This window comes from Saccopteryx leptura, chromosome 4 (genome assembly GCF_036850995.1).
Source record: "Saccopteryx leptura isolate mSacLep1 chromosome 4, mSacLep1_pri_phased_curated, whole genome shotgun sequence".
NCBI lineage: Eukaryota > Metazoa > Chordata > Mammalia > Chiroptera > Emballonuridae > Saccopteryx > Saccopteryx leptura.
The window spans coordinates 147,638,150-147,653,624 of record NC_089506.1 but is presented as its reverse complement, the minus strand read 5'-3'; the positions used below and the strand labels follow the sequence as shown (position 1 = coordinate 147,653,624).

Sequence of the window (15,475 nt, the reverse complement as noted above, 5' to 3'; positions counted from 1 at the left end):
GTTTTATTACTACCAAAGAAAGTATAAATTTTACAAGAGATAAAAGAAAGATTTTACAATATGAAAGATTAATTCAGTACTTCAAGAATCACTCTCCTGGAATAGACATTATGTCCAAAAATCTGAGAATATCATCAAACTGCATTTTTCAGGATAAATCTCACCAATAAATGTCATACAGAATAAAACTATCAATTTATAAAATCTGTTTTTTCTTTAGTAGTAAAAAAAAAATAGCCCAAATGTTAGGTTATAAATTTTTTATCACACCTGGGTAGATTAAACATCAAAATGACATCCTAAATAACATATATACATGAATAATTTACATTTGCCTTCATTTGGGTTTCCCCCAGAAGCATACTTTGTGACAAAGGTTTTAGTACAAGTAGTTGATTTGGGAGAGGATCTCAGGACAACCTGTGGTTGGTGGAGTGGGAAGTCAGTGAAGGGGGTTTTATCAAAGCAGTTAATACTGTGGGCAACCAGACTTGATACCCAAGGAAGACTCTGACAGTTGGTGTAGGATACACCGAAACATGGAACAAGGGAGCTGGGGTGTTCTCCACTGTCACTGGTAAAGGGTTGTTCCCCAAAGATGTTGATTCATGAATCTTTCTGACAGGCAAGGGTGCTCAGACCACAGAAAGACCTCAGATACTGGCTACACCTTTCCACTACAGGGGTGGGACATGAGAGAATATGGACAGTCTCTGCTGTAATACTACAATTTTAGACTGGGGTAGGCACACATTATCTGTCCAAGTCCAGAGGGTAAACAGTTCAGGCTTTGTGGGCCATTACAATCTCTGTAGCCGCTGCTCAACTGCGCAGTTGTAGCACAAAAGCAGCAATACACGATCCATAAGCAAATGAGCATGGCTGTGACTTAATAAAACTTTATTTATGGTCACTGAAATTTGAATTTTAAGTAATTTTCATGTGTTGTGAAATGTCATTCTTCTTTTGATTTTTTTCAACCACTTAAAAGTCAAATTATTCTTAGTTTTGCACCATAGAAAAACAGATGTTAGGCTGCATTTGGCCCACTGGTCATAGTTTGCCAACCCTGTTTCAGGCTATGAATATATTCACCAAACATTTATAAAATCTCATGGGATATAACATTCAATTTGCAAGAATATCCTATGATAATATTTAATAACCAATCTAACAGAAAACTCCCTAGTGCTTTGAAATAGTTATTTCCATTTTATTTTACTAATCTATGCTGGATTTAATAATGAGTTATTAAATCAAGTGAGCATGTATATGAAGTGCAAGTGATACAAATTATCTCAGATGTTTAAAAGTTGACAGAGTTCATCTCAATGACATGTTCTTTTAAGTCAGAGTAATCTTATATCTGATGATTGCCCCCCAAAATGCATGAATTACTATATCAAAGACACTTTTTTATCAGTTTTAAACATATTATGCTAACCTGCATATTTAAATTAACTATAAGTCAGAATAAATTCAAAATGAATTAAAGACTTAAATATTAGACTCTATACCATAAAAATTCTAGAAGAAAACATAGGCAGCAAAATCTCAGACATTTCTTTTTTTTTTTTTTTATTTATTCATTTTTAGAGAGGAGAGAGAGACAGAGAGGGACAGAGAGGAGAGAGAGAGACAGAGAGAGAGAAGAGGGGAGGAGCTGGAAGCATCAATTCCCATATGTACCTTGATCAGGCAAGCCCAGGGTTTCAAACCGGTGACCTCAGCATTTCCAGGTCGACGCTTTATCCACTGCACCACCACAGGTCAAGCGACATTTCTTATAGCAATATTTTTTCTGATATAGCAACTCGGGCAAAGGAAACAAAATAAAAAATAAACAAATGGAACTATATCAAACTAAAACATTTTTGCACAGCAAAGGAAACCATCAACAAAATGAAAAGACAACCCACTGAATGAGAGAACATATTCACCAATACATCTGATAAAGAATTAATATCCAAAATTTACAAGGAATGTACAAAACTCAACACTAAAAAAACAAACAATTCAATTGAGAAATGAACAAAGGACCTGAATAGACACTTCTCCAAAGAAGACATACAGATGGTCAATAAACATATTAAACAATGCTCAAAATCATTAATCATCAGAGAAATGCAAATTAAAACCACAAGGAGATAGCACCTCACACCTGTCAGAATGGCTATCACCACTAAATCAACAAATAAGTGTTGAAAAGGATGTAGAAAAGAGAGAACCCTTGTGCACAATTGATGGGAATGCAGACTTATGTAATCACTGTGGAAAGCAATATGGAGTTAGCTCAAAAAATTAAAAAGGGGACTGCCTTATGACTCAGTGATTCCACTTCTGGGCATATATCCAAAGAAATTCAAAACACTAATTCGAAAGAATATATGCATCCCTGTGTTCATTGCAGTGTCATTTACAACAGCCAAGATTTAGAAGTAGCCCAAGTGCCTATCAGAAGATGAGTGGATAAAAAAGCTGTAGCACATTTCCACAATAGAATACTACACAGCTGTAAAAAAAAAAATCTTACCTTTTGCTATAGCATGGATGGACCTAGAGTTGATCATGCTAAGTGAAATAAGTCGATCAGAGAAATACAAGTACCCCATGATTTCACTTATATGTGGAATCCAATTAATAAAATAAACCAACAAATAAAATAGAAATAGACTCATGGATACAGAGAACAGATTGACAGCTGTCAGAGGGGATGGGGGCTGGAGGGCTGGGAGAAAAAAGTGAAGGGATTAGGCAAAGGAAAAACAGTTATAGACAGACAACATTGTGGGAATTGCAGGAGGGAAAACGGGGGAGGTAGAGGAGGGTAGAGTGGAGATAGATAGATGGTGAAGGAGGAAGACTTAAGTTGGGGTGGTGAACACACAACGCAATATACAGATGATGTATTATTGTACAATCGTGCACTTGAAACCTGTATAATTTTATTTACCAACGCCATACCAATAAATTAAGATTTTTAAAAAGTAATAAACAAATTAACTATAAGTCTAAATAATGCAATCTGAGTAAGTATGGAATGTCATTTTACGGAAGGGACTTAAGTAAACTAGTTGGAAGATGGGGCTCATCCTGATTTATGTTTGCATAATAGAAAAATTATTTTTCTTTAGATTATAAATTTATTTGGGACTGGCTTATAGGATAGAGCAGCTATAGTCAACCTTTTTCATTTTATGGCACATATAAACCAATAACTAAAATTGTGCAGAACACCAAAATTATATTTCTTGCTAATATGACACAAAATTAGGTATAATTCTGATTGATTTAAAAAAATAGTAATAATATAGTAATTACCTACTCTTTTTGCTCCAAAATGACTTTTTAAATTTATTTTTTTAAAGATTTTTATTTATTTATTCATTTTAGAGGAAGAGCAAGAGAGAGAGAGAGAAAGGGAGGTGGAGGTGGAGAAGCAGATGGTCATTTTTCCTGGATGTCCTGACCAGAAATCAAACTCAGGACATCCACACACCAGGCTGATGCTCTGTCCAATGAGCCACCAATAAGAGACCTTTTTTTGTATTTTTCTGAAGCTGGAAACGGGGAGGCAGTCAGACAGACTCCCGCATGTGCCCTATCGGGATCCACCCGGCACGCCCACCAGGGGGCAATGCTCTGCCCATCCGGGGCGTTGCTCTGTCGTGACCAGAGCCACTCTAGCGCTTGGGGCAGAGGCCAAGGAGCCATCCCCAGCGCCGGGGCCATCTTTTTGCTCCAATGGAGCCTCGGCTGTGGGAGGGGAAGAGAAAGACAGAGAGGAAGGAGAGGGGGAGGGGTGGAGAAGCAGATGGGCGCCTCTCCTGTGTGCCCTGGCCGGGAATCAAACCCGGGACTTCCGCACGCCAGGCTGACGCTCTACCACTGAGCCAACCAGCCAGGGCTGGACCTTTTTTAATTGACAGTCTAAGGGAAAAGAGGTCAGTGCCCCCTGAACATAGGTATTGAATGCTTTCAAAATTCTGCTGCACACTGATTGAAAATTGCTGGGATAGAGAGAAGAAATGTAGATTATAGAAAGGTATAAATCTCCTCCTCTGTGTACCACCTTTTGCCAACACTACAGCAGGCAAAAGAATCAGAGAACCTAAGTGCAAACCTTCCAAGTATAAACCCTGGGTTACCCATCTGACCTCTCTGATCATCATTGATTCTGAAAATAGTCACTGAACCCCAATTATAACTATACAAAAACACCTTGCTAGATGATGGATAGTCAGTCCTTGTCATCTAAATATCCAAAATTTAGTGGACAAATCACAATAACTCACCATGATAAGTGCTCGATTAAATGTGTGTACAATGTGGTGTGGGATCCCAGAAAAGAGAATGACTAACAAGCTTCACACATAATATTTGAGTTAATTCTTAAAGCATAAGATGGCATGGCATGCTATGGAAAGGTGCTTAGAATTTATCCAGCAGACAATAAAGAGAGAAAAGTTCTCTGACACAGAGTGAACATGAGCTAAAGTACAAGAACAAGGATGAGCTAAGGAATCAGACGGAGGGACATATCTGGGCTGACGTGGCTGGACTTCACTGATGAGATCGGAATGAGCGGAGCAGCAGGCAGTGAGGACTCAGACTGCTACCCTGGTGGATTGCGCAGATTGTGTGGACGTTGATCTTGATAAACTATACCAGAGAAAAAGAAGTTTGGGGAGAAAATAACAGTTTGGCTTTGAACAAAGTGTGTTTAAGTTTCCTGCACTGTACCCAGAATACTCATAGTAATAGCTTAAGACTAAAAGAAATGTCTGGGATAAGGGATTAGATTTATGAGTCTCTAATCCTTGGAGAGTTGTGTGGGAAAATAAAAGAGTACACACAAAAATATTCCTGTTTACAAAGGGATATATAGTTATGCCCCTCCAAGCAAGCATTCCAAATGCACAGATAGTCTTCAACTGGTTCTGCTGAAATTATTTATTTGTTGATTCAGCTAATATTTATCAAATGTCAAGGTATCAAGCCCAGTGCTAGGTCATAGCAAAAAAACCCACAAAAAACAGATAGGCAAATTGGATGACTAATAAAACTTATAGTGTATGGAGACAAATATTTAACAAATAAACAAAGAAATAAAATAATTCTAGAGTGTTCTAAGTACTAGAAAGAATACGAGTAAAGGCTATGATAAAGAAAATAATAAGGGACCTACTTAGAAATTTTTTATTTTTTCAAATTATTGTGTATCGGGACGAAATTTCTCTGAGGAGGTTTCATTTAAGATGACACCTGAGAGAAAAGACAGAGGAAGCATTCCAGGAAGATGACAGTAAGTGCAAAATCTTTTGCAAGAAAGAGCTTGATCTGTTCTGAAACTGCCAGAAAGCCTGCATGACTAGCAGATAGGAAGCAAGACCGAAATAACAACAGAAAGGAAAGCAGGAGACAAATCTTATAAAGTCTTATAAAACATGAGGCAAGGATCTGAGCGTTAAAGGGGGGGGTAAGAGTGACTCCCAGTTTCCTGGTTTCATTAATTATGTGGACAGTTATATAATTTGCAGAGAAAATAGAGAGCCAGAAAAAGACAATTTTGGAGCTAAAATCAAGAATTTGGTTTGTGCATATTAGGTTGGAGTGTGTATAGACCAAGTGGGAATGTCAATTAGACACTTGGGTATATGAGTCTTGAGTTTAGAAAACAGGGTTTGATTGAAGGAATACTTTGGGGATCATTTACTTTCAATGTGATATTGTAAGATACGAGAAGAAATGAGATCTAAGAAGAATGACACATCATCACTGAAGAAACAGTAGCTAAATGAATGAACAAGCCATTAAAAATGTCTTATAAGTCAGATATATATTTAAATCTTGACTGTGTCACTTGTAAGCTGTTTGATCTTGGATAAATTATTTAATCACGCTGAGCACAATTTTCTCCTCTGTAAAAATGAAAACAGTAATAAGTGGCTCACTTAGATAGTTTTAGGGCTAATAAAATCACAGATATAGTGTGCTTAATAGTGCATGAACTACAGCAAATTCCAATAGAAGTTAGCTTTCCACCAACCCTCTTCCACAACACCCCAGTGCCACAGGTGAAATTTCTTACTACACTGTTACCAAAGCCTTTTGATCTTTTTAAATGCCAAGCAGTGTATCACCTCTTCTCCCTTCCTGCCTACTTTCCTTGTCTACCTCTACCTATCTATCTTGTCTGTCTGTCTGTCTGTCTATCTCTCCCTTCCACTTTCCCTTTCTCTCTCCCTCTCTGTGAAAACCTGCTGAATGCCTACTACACACTTAATGCTTCCTTTGGTTACTAAGGACTGGGCAATGTACAAAAGTATAGTAGGAAAGAACACAAATAACCCTGTGCCTTTCATCACCCTAAAAATAGAATTAAATCAAATACTCACCTCCTCCTCTAATTAGCAATGATAAAATTAGTCACTACAAAAGAAAAAAATGAACAAAATCTGTCAGTTCACGTTTTCTGGCATAGCTTAATAAGTAAGCGATTGTAAAGCAGAAGATGGCACTTGCCAGCTCACCTGTACCTGCTCAGCTGGCTCAGGGCCAGCTCAAAGCTGAAGAAAAGGCAAGATCCCAGAGATTGTGACGGACCTCACTGGTCTCTTCCTGAAAAGACCCTCCCCCACACAGGTACCAGAAATGCTGGATACCTTGGATATTAAAGGATTTTGGAGAGGAAGAGGCTTTTCCAGAGATCTATGTGGCCCAATATCCACTGGCTATGGAAAAAAGAAAAAAAGTGTAAAGTGCACTGGCTATCCAGGCAGATGCTGAAGAATTAAATAGGACACAAGTGTTCAACAAGGTCATGTATAGCATGCACTGACCTGGTTCCTAAGGAAGTCATTGAACATAGATCACCCAGACCTACAAAGACCTGATGAGTTAGCTACTAGAGATAACAGAAAAGACATGGTGGCCTTAGAAAAATCTGTATCATAGAAGGTTGCTGTGGCCATGCCAGTTTGAACCACTGATAAACTGGTTTCTATTCAGTATACCCAATACATACCATTTCAACAAGGAGTGGCTTTCAACTCTGGAGCAAAATAGAGGGTTATCTGGATGGCATAAATACAGAAAGATTCAATGGAGCCTCCAAGGGTCAAGATTAACAAGAAAATCCCCCTAGGGACCACCTTTTCCTCCTGCACCTGTCATGCATTCTTCGATAGCCGAAAGATTACTGTGAAGGAACAAGAGTGGAAGATTCCTTGTATTTCAAACTAGAAAAATGCAAAGGGCTATACAATTCCATTAGACAAACATCTGGCTGCTGATGGAAGGGGACTGCAGACAGTATACATCAACAAAAATTTAGCCAAACTGGCTGAAGCCCTCTACATTGCTGATCAGAAGCTGTAGAAATGCATGCTCAAGTAGAGAGAACGATGGCTCAAAAAGAAAAGGAGAAAAATGAAGAGAAGCTTAGTAAAATGGCCCAAAAAGCCAGCGGGAGAAGAGCTGAGATCAAAAGCCATGTGGAAAAAGAGGATAGGGAGAAATGTGAGACGGGGGAAATTGAGCACAACAGGTAGAAAGAGACAGCATGACCAGGATCTCTCCAGGGCAGCTCCTGATAAAAGGTCGAAACTGCAGAGAAATGAAAATTAAGATAGTGAGGTCACTGTGCTTGCTGTGCCCAATCCTCAGACTTCCAATAAAGTTCAGTATGACCAAAGGCTGTTCCACCAAACCAAGGGTATGGAAAGTGGTTTTGCAGGTGGAGTAAATGAAATTTACAATGTTCATAATCAAGCCTAGAGAGGTGGTAAAGTATAGCCCAGAATATCTACAGATCCAGTGATATTCACCTGGACAAGACGTGCCTGGTGATAACCTAACAGCCAGAATAAAGTCCAAGAGATCTGTTCCCGATAAGTTTACTGGTTCAAACCGTAGGCAAAGAGGTCGAGAAGGCAGTTTGGGGAAGATGCTTTTGGTTTGGACACGTTATTGGAAGAAGATAAACAGCAGAGGAGCTCTAAATGATCCCCAGATAGAAGCTCCCCAAGGAACATGAACAGGAAGGCAAGAAGAGGAGGAAGAAGTGGGTACACTGCTCTACAGAGTGACTGGACTACTACTATCCATCACCCTAACCATTCAAGGCCTGTGGAGTCACACTCTGTAAATGGTGGATGCCAGGATAAAACCCAGATCTTGGTCCCAGCATCATTTTCTATTGTGGGAAGAAGGGGGTGGTGGAAAATCCTACTTTGAACTTAGTTTTTAAAAAGTGGGTTGTGTTTGTGCTTCTCCCACTTTTTGGCATTTGTAGAACATACTGCCCTGCACATGAAATTAAGACCACTTTTTTTTTACTTGATGATAGTACTTTGAGGTTAATATTTTGTGTAAGAATGACTGCTTATGAGTCAAGTTACCGTAGCCACAGTGAGAAGAAGGATGTTCACGTATTGGAACTGTCCTGCCAAATGATGTTTGCTCCTACTATGCTCTTGTTTTCATTTGGAGTGAGGAAAATAAGCACTAGCTTGGTGTACCAATTTGTTTCAAATAAAAATAGTTACACGATAATAAATAAATAAGCAATTGCAGTCATTTTATTAAAGTAAACTTGGCTTTCTCCCAAAACATTAGCATTTATTCCCTTAACCTGTTAGACTTATTTTCTTGAGTAGTAAAACTGAGAGACAACATATTCTAATATGAAAGGTGGTTACAGGGAATAAATGAGACTATCTACTGAAAGCGTCTAGCACAACGCTAAGCATGACACAGACAATTAACAGGGTTATTTCCAGCTCCCTTCACCTTCCCCTTTTTCCATTTTAAAAGTAATTTTTGTTATTAAACACACACATGCACAGTAAGGCTCTCAAAAATAAATCAAGTACAATATAAAAAAATCACTCAAAATTGAAACTGTCATATAACTATAGGTAGCATACTAAACAAACATGTTTTTGTTCTTTGTGTACAAATTCTTTACATTAACATTTGATATACTTTTACTTTCTTAATGGTATTTATTAGAAAGTGTAAAGTAATCCGTATTTCTTGAAAAAAGTCACAAAAGGGAATCTGAAAAGTTGGTATTTGACCAGCAGATGGCGCTATACTCCCAAAAATCTTTATGCCAGGCAGAGAAAACAGCATTCAATCGTTAACTGAGAGTTGGAAGTTAGTTAATTGCTTACTGACTTTTATGCTTAGATGAACACTCAACTTGAAGAGTCACAGGAAATTATTTCCTACAGGTCTAGACTCCTTTATGTGATTCTACCAGACACTTGCTTTGCTGTTCATATTTTAATCTACCCAGTAGAAAAAATATTTTTCACTCCCAGACCTTTATCACATAAACTGAAGAATTTGTTCATTAAATGTTGGCACATGAGTAAAGATAAAATATTAAATAAAATTACTCCCAGCTCTCAAAATTTAGTTATATTAAAACCAAAGTAACTTGGTAGAAACTGATTCAAATCAGCTTTTTTCAGGATAATTAAGAATTGTAGTAGGAAGTGAAAATATTATAAATGTATTAATGTGACATGGAAATTCTATTCTTGAGGACTATATATCTGCTTCTTCTCAAAGGAGTTTAACCTTCACATGTATTTTATAAAACTCTGCCACTTTTTCAGTGTTCTTTTGTATATTTTAAAATCTGTTCTATCTGTAGCTGGATGATACTATGAAATTTTGAGTCTTTGTTGTTGATCTCATTAAAATGATTCAAGTTTCAAGTTTTTAAAAATAAGGAATAGAATGTATTGAAATTATAAACATTTAACATTTTAAATGAGTTAAATTAGAAATTGTCGATGAAGAAAATTAAATTTTTTAAAATTGAAGTTTGTATCAGAATCAATAGATTAAGTTATTACTGCTGTTTTCTAAAACCTCCAAAATCTCAGTGGTTTAAGAAAAAGGTTTATTTCTTGCTCATACTATTAATACAAGTCTATTACAGGATGTTTAGGACTCTCTTTCATATTATATTCCTACAGGACCCAAGCTAGGCATCAATTATCAACTAGAATATTGCTGGTCTTTAATACACAGGGTAAGAGGCAGTAAACCTACACTTACTCAAAAGCTTCCATCTGGAAGTAGCACTTCACTTTCACACGCATCTCACTGCCCCAAACCAGTCACATGGCTACACCTACCACCAGAAGATCTGAAATGCAGAAAGCTTTGGAAATATATGGTGAGGGGTCACTATAATTTTCATAAATAGTTAATCACTCTACCCATATATAACACTGATCCAGGACTACTTTAATAAAAATTTTTAAAAAAACACACACACATTTTATACAAATTTTTATGCCATTACGAAAACTTCAAGATTTGGTAAAGGCATGGCCTGGCCAGGTAGCTCAGTGGACAAAGCATCAAACTGACACACCAGAGGTCACAGGTTCAACCCCAGTAAGGGCACATATGAGAAGCAATCAATGAGTACACAAGAAAATGTCCAACCAAGTGAAACAATGAGTTGATTCTTCTCTGTCTCTGTCTCTCCTTCTCTCTATTTCTCCCTTCCTCTCTCATATGAATGGGAATTTTTTTTTTAATTTAAAAAGATTTGGTAAAGGCAGAAAATCTTGTATTAACCCTTTGAGTAGTGAGGTTTTTTTATGCTTGCTGGCCCCAGGAGTGAGTTTTGTTTTTTGTTTTTTTCAAAAAATGAAATTAGTTCCAGTTACAGTTTTATTAATTTAAAATCATGTTTGTTTGATAACCAATTTAAGGAAACAAGAAGAACATACATTTGCCTTTTTTTAATGTTGCCTTATACATTTTTAATATGAAAATGTTTGTATGATTGTCCTCTGGATGGTCAGGACATACATGACCGTTCATACTACCCAAAGTGTTAAATAAAATTCACAAGTTCTTTCTTTTATAGGCATTAAAACTGGTTGGAGAAACAAAGCCATATTTGAAAAACAAAGTCGTATTGCAACCAATGCCAGAGGTTTTGATAAATATTCTCATAAATGTTCCTGACTTGGGGTGGTGCAATGGATAAAGCATCAACCTAAACACTAAGGTTGCCAGTTTGAAACCCTGGGCTTGTCCAATCAAGGCACATACCTGCTCCTTCCCCACTACCTTTCTCTCTCTCTCTCTCTCTTCTCTCTCTAAAGTCAATAAATGAATCTTTAAAAGTATATTCTCATTAAGGCAAAAGAGGATGGGTGTGGAGGCATAAAGTGGTAAATACAGAAACTGACGAAGGACTGAAGATTTGATCTGGGCATTATAGGAAGTGTAGAATTTGTACTGAAGTAGCCGGGCATTCAAGACAGCAGGAATGACTATGAGGAAAGAGGGAGTTGGGAATAAACAAAATTGTTGATTATGAATTATGTTAAAACAGCTGAGATCATTAAGTTTTTCTGACACACAGAGAATGTGTGTGTATGTGTGTATGTCCGCACACGTGTGTGTGATAAAAAAAAAGCAAACATTAGAGTTATCAACTTATACTTTCCCCAAGGAAGATCATTCAAAAATTCTGTCCTCAACTATCACCACCATTTTATGAAGAAAAACATTTTATCACAAAAACAAAAATAATCTCAAAATTTTAAATAAAAATAATTTTAGTTTTATATAACTCTAACCACATTATCCATATTTTTACCATTTGACTGCGGGCCAGTGAAAACTTGGTCACAAGCCAGCTTTTGTGAGTAACTGGCATAGACATGGCGAGTCCAAACTGAGGTTAATGAGAAAAGAGCATCTCCAAAACAAAGCAGAGACATTTCAGTGTGGCTGACAGCCGGTAACCTCTGTACATCTTTAGGTAGAGGGCTAATTAGAACTGAAGAGTGGAGGGGGAAGGAAGACCCTAGAGGAGAGGACTTCCAAAATGACTTGCACTAACCTAGAAGGTTGTAAGTCCCGAGACTATGATGCAGACAGAAAAAGGAGAGAGACATTATAGAGGAAAGACCAAGAAGAGGCCTTAAAAATAAGCCTATTCCCCCTGCCTTCACCCAGGAAGGTTTTTTTTTTAACGATTTGTAAAACAAAACGTTTTAATGTCTAACACACCAAAATGTTACACAGAACTTGAAAATGCTATATAAGCAAAGCTACAATTCAGCAATGAAAAAGAACAGTATTTCAACATCATCCACTAGTGGGGGCTATCACTTAAGCCTCCCTCTAGTGGACTTGGCCCCAGGAAAGGAAGCAAACTAATTGTGTTTATGTGATGCTAATCTCAGTTATGTTTTTACATTCATGTAACCCATTTGACCATATATGCATATGAAAACAATATGACTCAAGTACTAAATGGTTACTTCAACCTGTGTAATTGTGGAGAATAAAAGCATTACAACAGTCCCCCCCCTAACCATGGGGGTACGTTCCCAGAGCCCCAGTGGACGCCTGAAACCTCAGATCGTACAGAACTCTAATCAACTTGAACTCTGCTGGAAGTGTGGCGGCAGCTTCTTCACCAGCAGATACAGCCTCTCCAGTAATTTTTACACATATTTTTCAGTCCCAACCTATTCTGGAATTTGTGTAACTATCCCTTACCCGCAGTGATTGACTCGGTATCACTCACTTCAGGGATCCCTTGCTGCAGTCTTTGTAGAGGCTCAGAGTTTTCTGCACAACACGTTGCTGTCGATTGGAACACATTTTCTGTTCATGTCTTCCCACAAATGTAATGCCCTTTTCATCTTACCTACACACTTATACTCTGTGGCCATGACTTTTGCAGTTCAAAGTGCAATAGCAAAACTAACGCAAGTTTCTTTTTCCTTCTTTACAATATGATGGATTGAAGATTCATTGTTACCATAGATCTTAGCAACATCTTTTTTTTTTTTTTTGCCACCAGACCAATGGTGGCGCAGTGGATAGAGCATCAACCTGGGATACTGAGATCCCAGGTCCAAATTCCTGAAATCGCCCGGCTTGAGTGCAGGCTCACGAGCTTGATTGCGGGATTGAGCATGATGAGATCATTGACATGATCCCATGGTTGCTGGCTTGAGCAAGGTGTCACTAGCTTGGCTGGAGCCTCCTGGGGCAAAGCACGTAAGAGAAGTAATCAGTGAATAACTAAAGTACCAAAACTATGAATGGATGCTTCTCATCTCTCTCTTCTTCTCTCTCTCTAAAACAAAACAAAAAAATATTTTTTCTTATCAAGTGAAGAACATTCACTTAAAGGAAGCGTTTTACAACTTCTCTTCAGCATATGCAAATTGCCAGCCTCACTATTCTTGTGCTTTTGGGCCATTATTTAAGTAAAATAAGGGATACTTTAACAAAAGCATTGAAATATTGTAACAGATGATCTGAAAACCAAGACAGCTACAAAGTAACCAACAGTTGTGGAGATGCTGGACAACAGTACCACTTGTGTCCCAGGCAGGACAGTGAAGTACCAACTATTGGCACTCATGTTTCTTCTTAAGTGCCTTAGAAATGTTAATTATATTCTCCATTTATTCCTCACAACAACCTGATGAGGTAGGTATCTTTCTTACCTAAGTTATACCAGTGAGGAAATCGGAACACAGAGAGTTAAGATCACATGCCCAAGGTCTCACAACTGAAAACGGACAGAGGCAGGATTCAACAACAGTGGTGTGGCTCCAGAAGCACCCCTCACACTAGCAGCATCTCATACGGGTATAACACTCGAGAAGCATTCATGGGAAAAAGCGTCTCTGCAAATGACAGATGAACCAGAAGAGAGAATACATAAGATAAACAATGAATTGTGGTGGCTGTGGGTGTGGGTGTCTAGGTGTCTGTGTGTGCTGGTACATTTGTGCAAGCTTCTCTCTCCCCCTTTCTTTCTCTCCCTCCACTTCTTTCCACCCTCTCTCTCCCCCTTTTTCTTTCCCCCTTTTCTCCCTCTCTTTTGAGAGTATAAATTGGTACAACTTCTAAGGAAGAAAATGTATCAATGTCTACCAAACTTATAACTGCACATATTTCATCCAACGATACCACTACTATGAATTTATTTTTGTACGCACTAATGCAAAACAAGCTCTATATAAGTTTACTCATTACAACACTATAAATGCAAACAACCCGATGTCCACAATAGGTTTAATTAATTATGGTAGAGCAATTAAGTGGAACACAGCAGGACAAAGAAAAAGAATTTGAAAGCTCTCTATTTAGTGTTAAGAAAGATGTCCAAAGTATATAGTATAATGAAAAAAATTAAGGTACAGAATAATGAATGTAATATATTAAATTTGGCATGAACAAAACAGAGTGAAATAAAAATCAATACTCATTTTCCTTATATGTTCATAAAGAAATTTAAAAGGGTACACAAGAAAACAGTAACAGTGGTTACTTGATGGGGGAAAGGGTGAGTACTGAGGACCCAGGATGTTAAGAAGACTTTATAGTCCATGTTTTTATATCTCTGCTGAAATATGTATCTCTATCATCTATTCAAAAACTTAATGTAAAAAATCCTTCATTAGACATTTTTGGTTTTCAAAGTCATTCCTTACCCAAGTGGCTACTTCCCTTTCCTCCCTCTCTAAAGGGTCCAGCAAGCTGGCTTGTCAGTCCTCCTGCTATTTCCCAGAATCTCGTTCCCTTCTCCTTAGAAATGCCGCAAAATTGGGCCCTCTCCTAAATTCTACCTCCAAACCTACTTATCAATTATTTAGGGAAGTCATCAAAACAGGGTCCCTACATAGAAGGTAATTCTCCTTTATTGAGGGGGGAGGATCTAGTAAATACTCTTAAATAGTTTATTAAAGTGTTTTTCTCTAAATCCTACATTCTTTGCCTAAGAGAGACTCCAACAGGTGGGACTTCCTCCGTTTCACGAAGGACTCATTCACCCACTCACTAGTGGTGCCCCTCTTCTCACAAAACACAGCATCATCCACCCTGTGACCATGTCCAGCCCCTCATTTTGGTGGGTTCTGATATGCAAGAGCCACCGTCCCTCTTATCTAAAACTGAACTAAGCCACATCTATCTCTAAATAGACAAAAGGCTCTGCCCAAATTTGGTGAAACATTGAGGAATTAGTCAAAACTCAGGATTTTTTACTTAAACTCAAGATGAGAGGAATAAACAAACCCTGCCCAAATGGAATCTACTTCTCATATATTAATATTTTCTTGCCTTTCTAATTAAAGCCAAATGTATGAATATTTCCCAAATGGAAATATGCTGCATTATTTTGCCTTTCAAAAAGAGATGAAATTATATTACAGTGTTAATAAGTTTACCTCAATTCATGTAAGTTTTTCAGTGTGTTTACCATAGAGCATCATGAACTTCTGTTGTAGCTGGCCTGATGAGCTCTATTCTTTGACTGACTTATCTGCTCCCTGAGTCACCAAGTGTACCAAATATTAGGGGGAGACCCCAGATGATCAGAATACTATCCCATACAACATTTTGCCATTATTTTTATCCCTGCCATGAAAAGTCAGGGAATGAGAATCCATGATATTAG

General features: G+C 37.8%; 1 pseudogene; it reads left to right on the top strand.

Moving 5' to 3' along the window:
* The first annotated feature begins 6,514 nt into the window (after positions 1-6,514).
* On the top strand, positions 6,515-8,090 carry LOC136404259 (SNW domain-containing protein 1 pseudogene; annotated as a pseudogene).
* Positions 8,091-15,475: the final 7,385 nt, after the last annotated feature.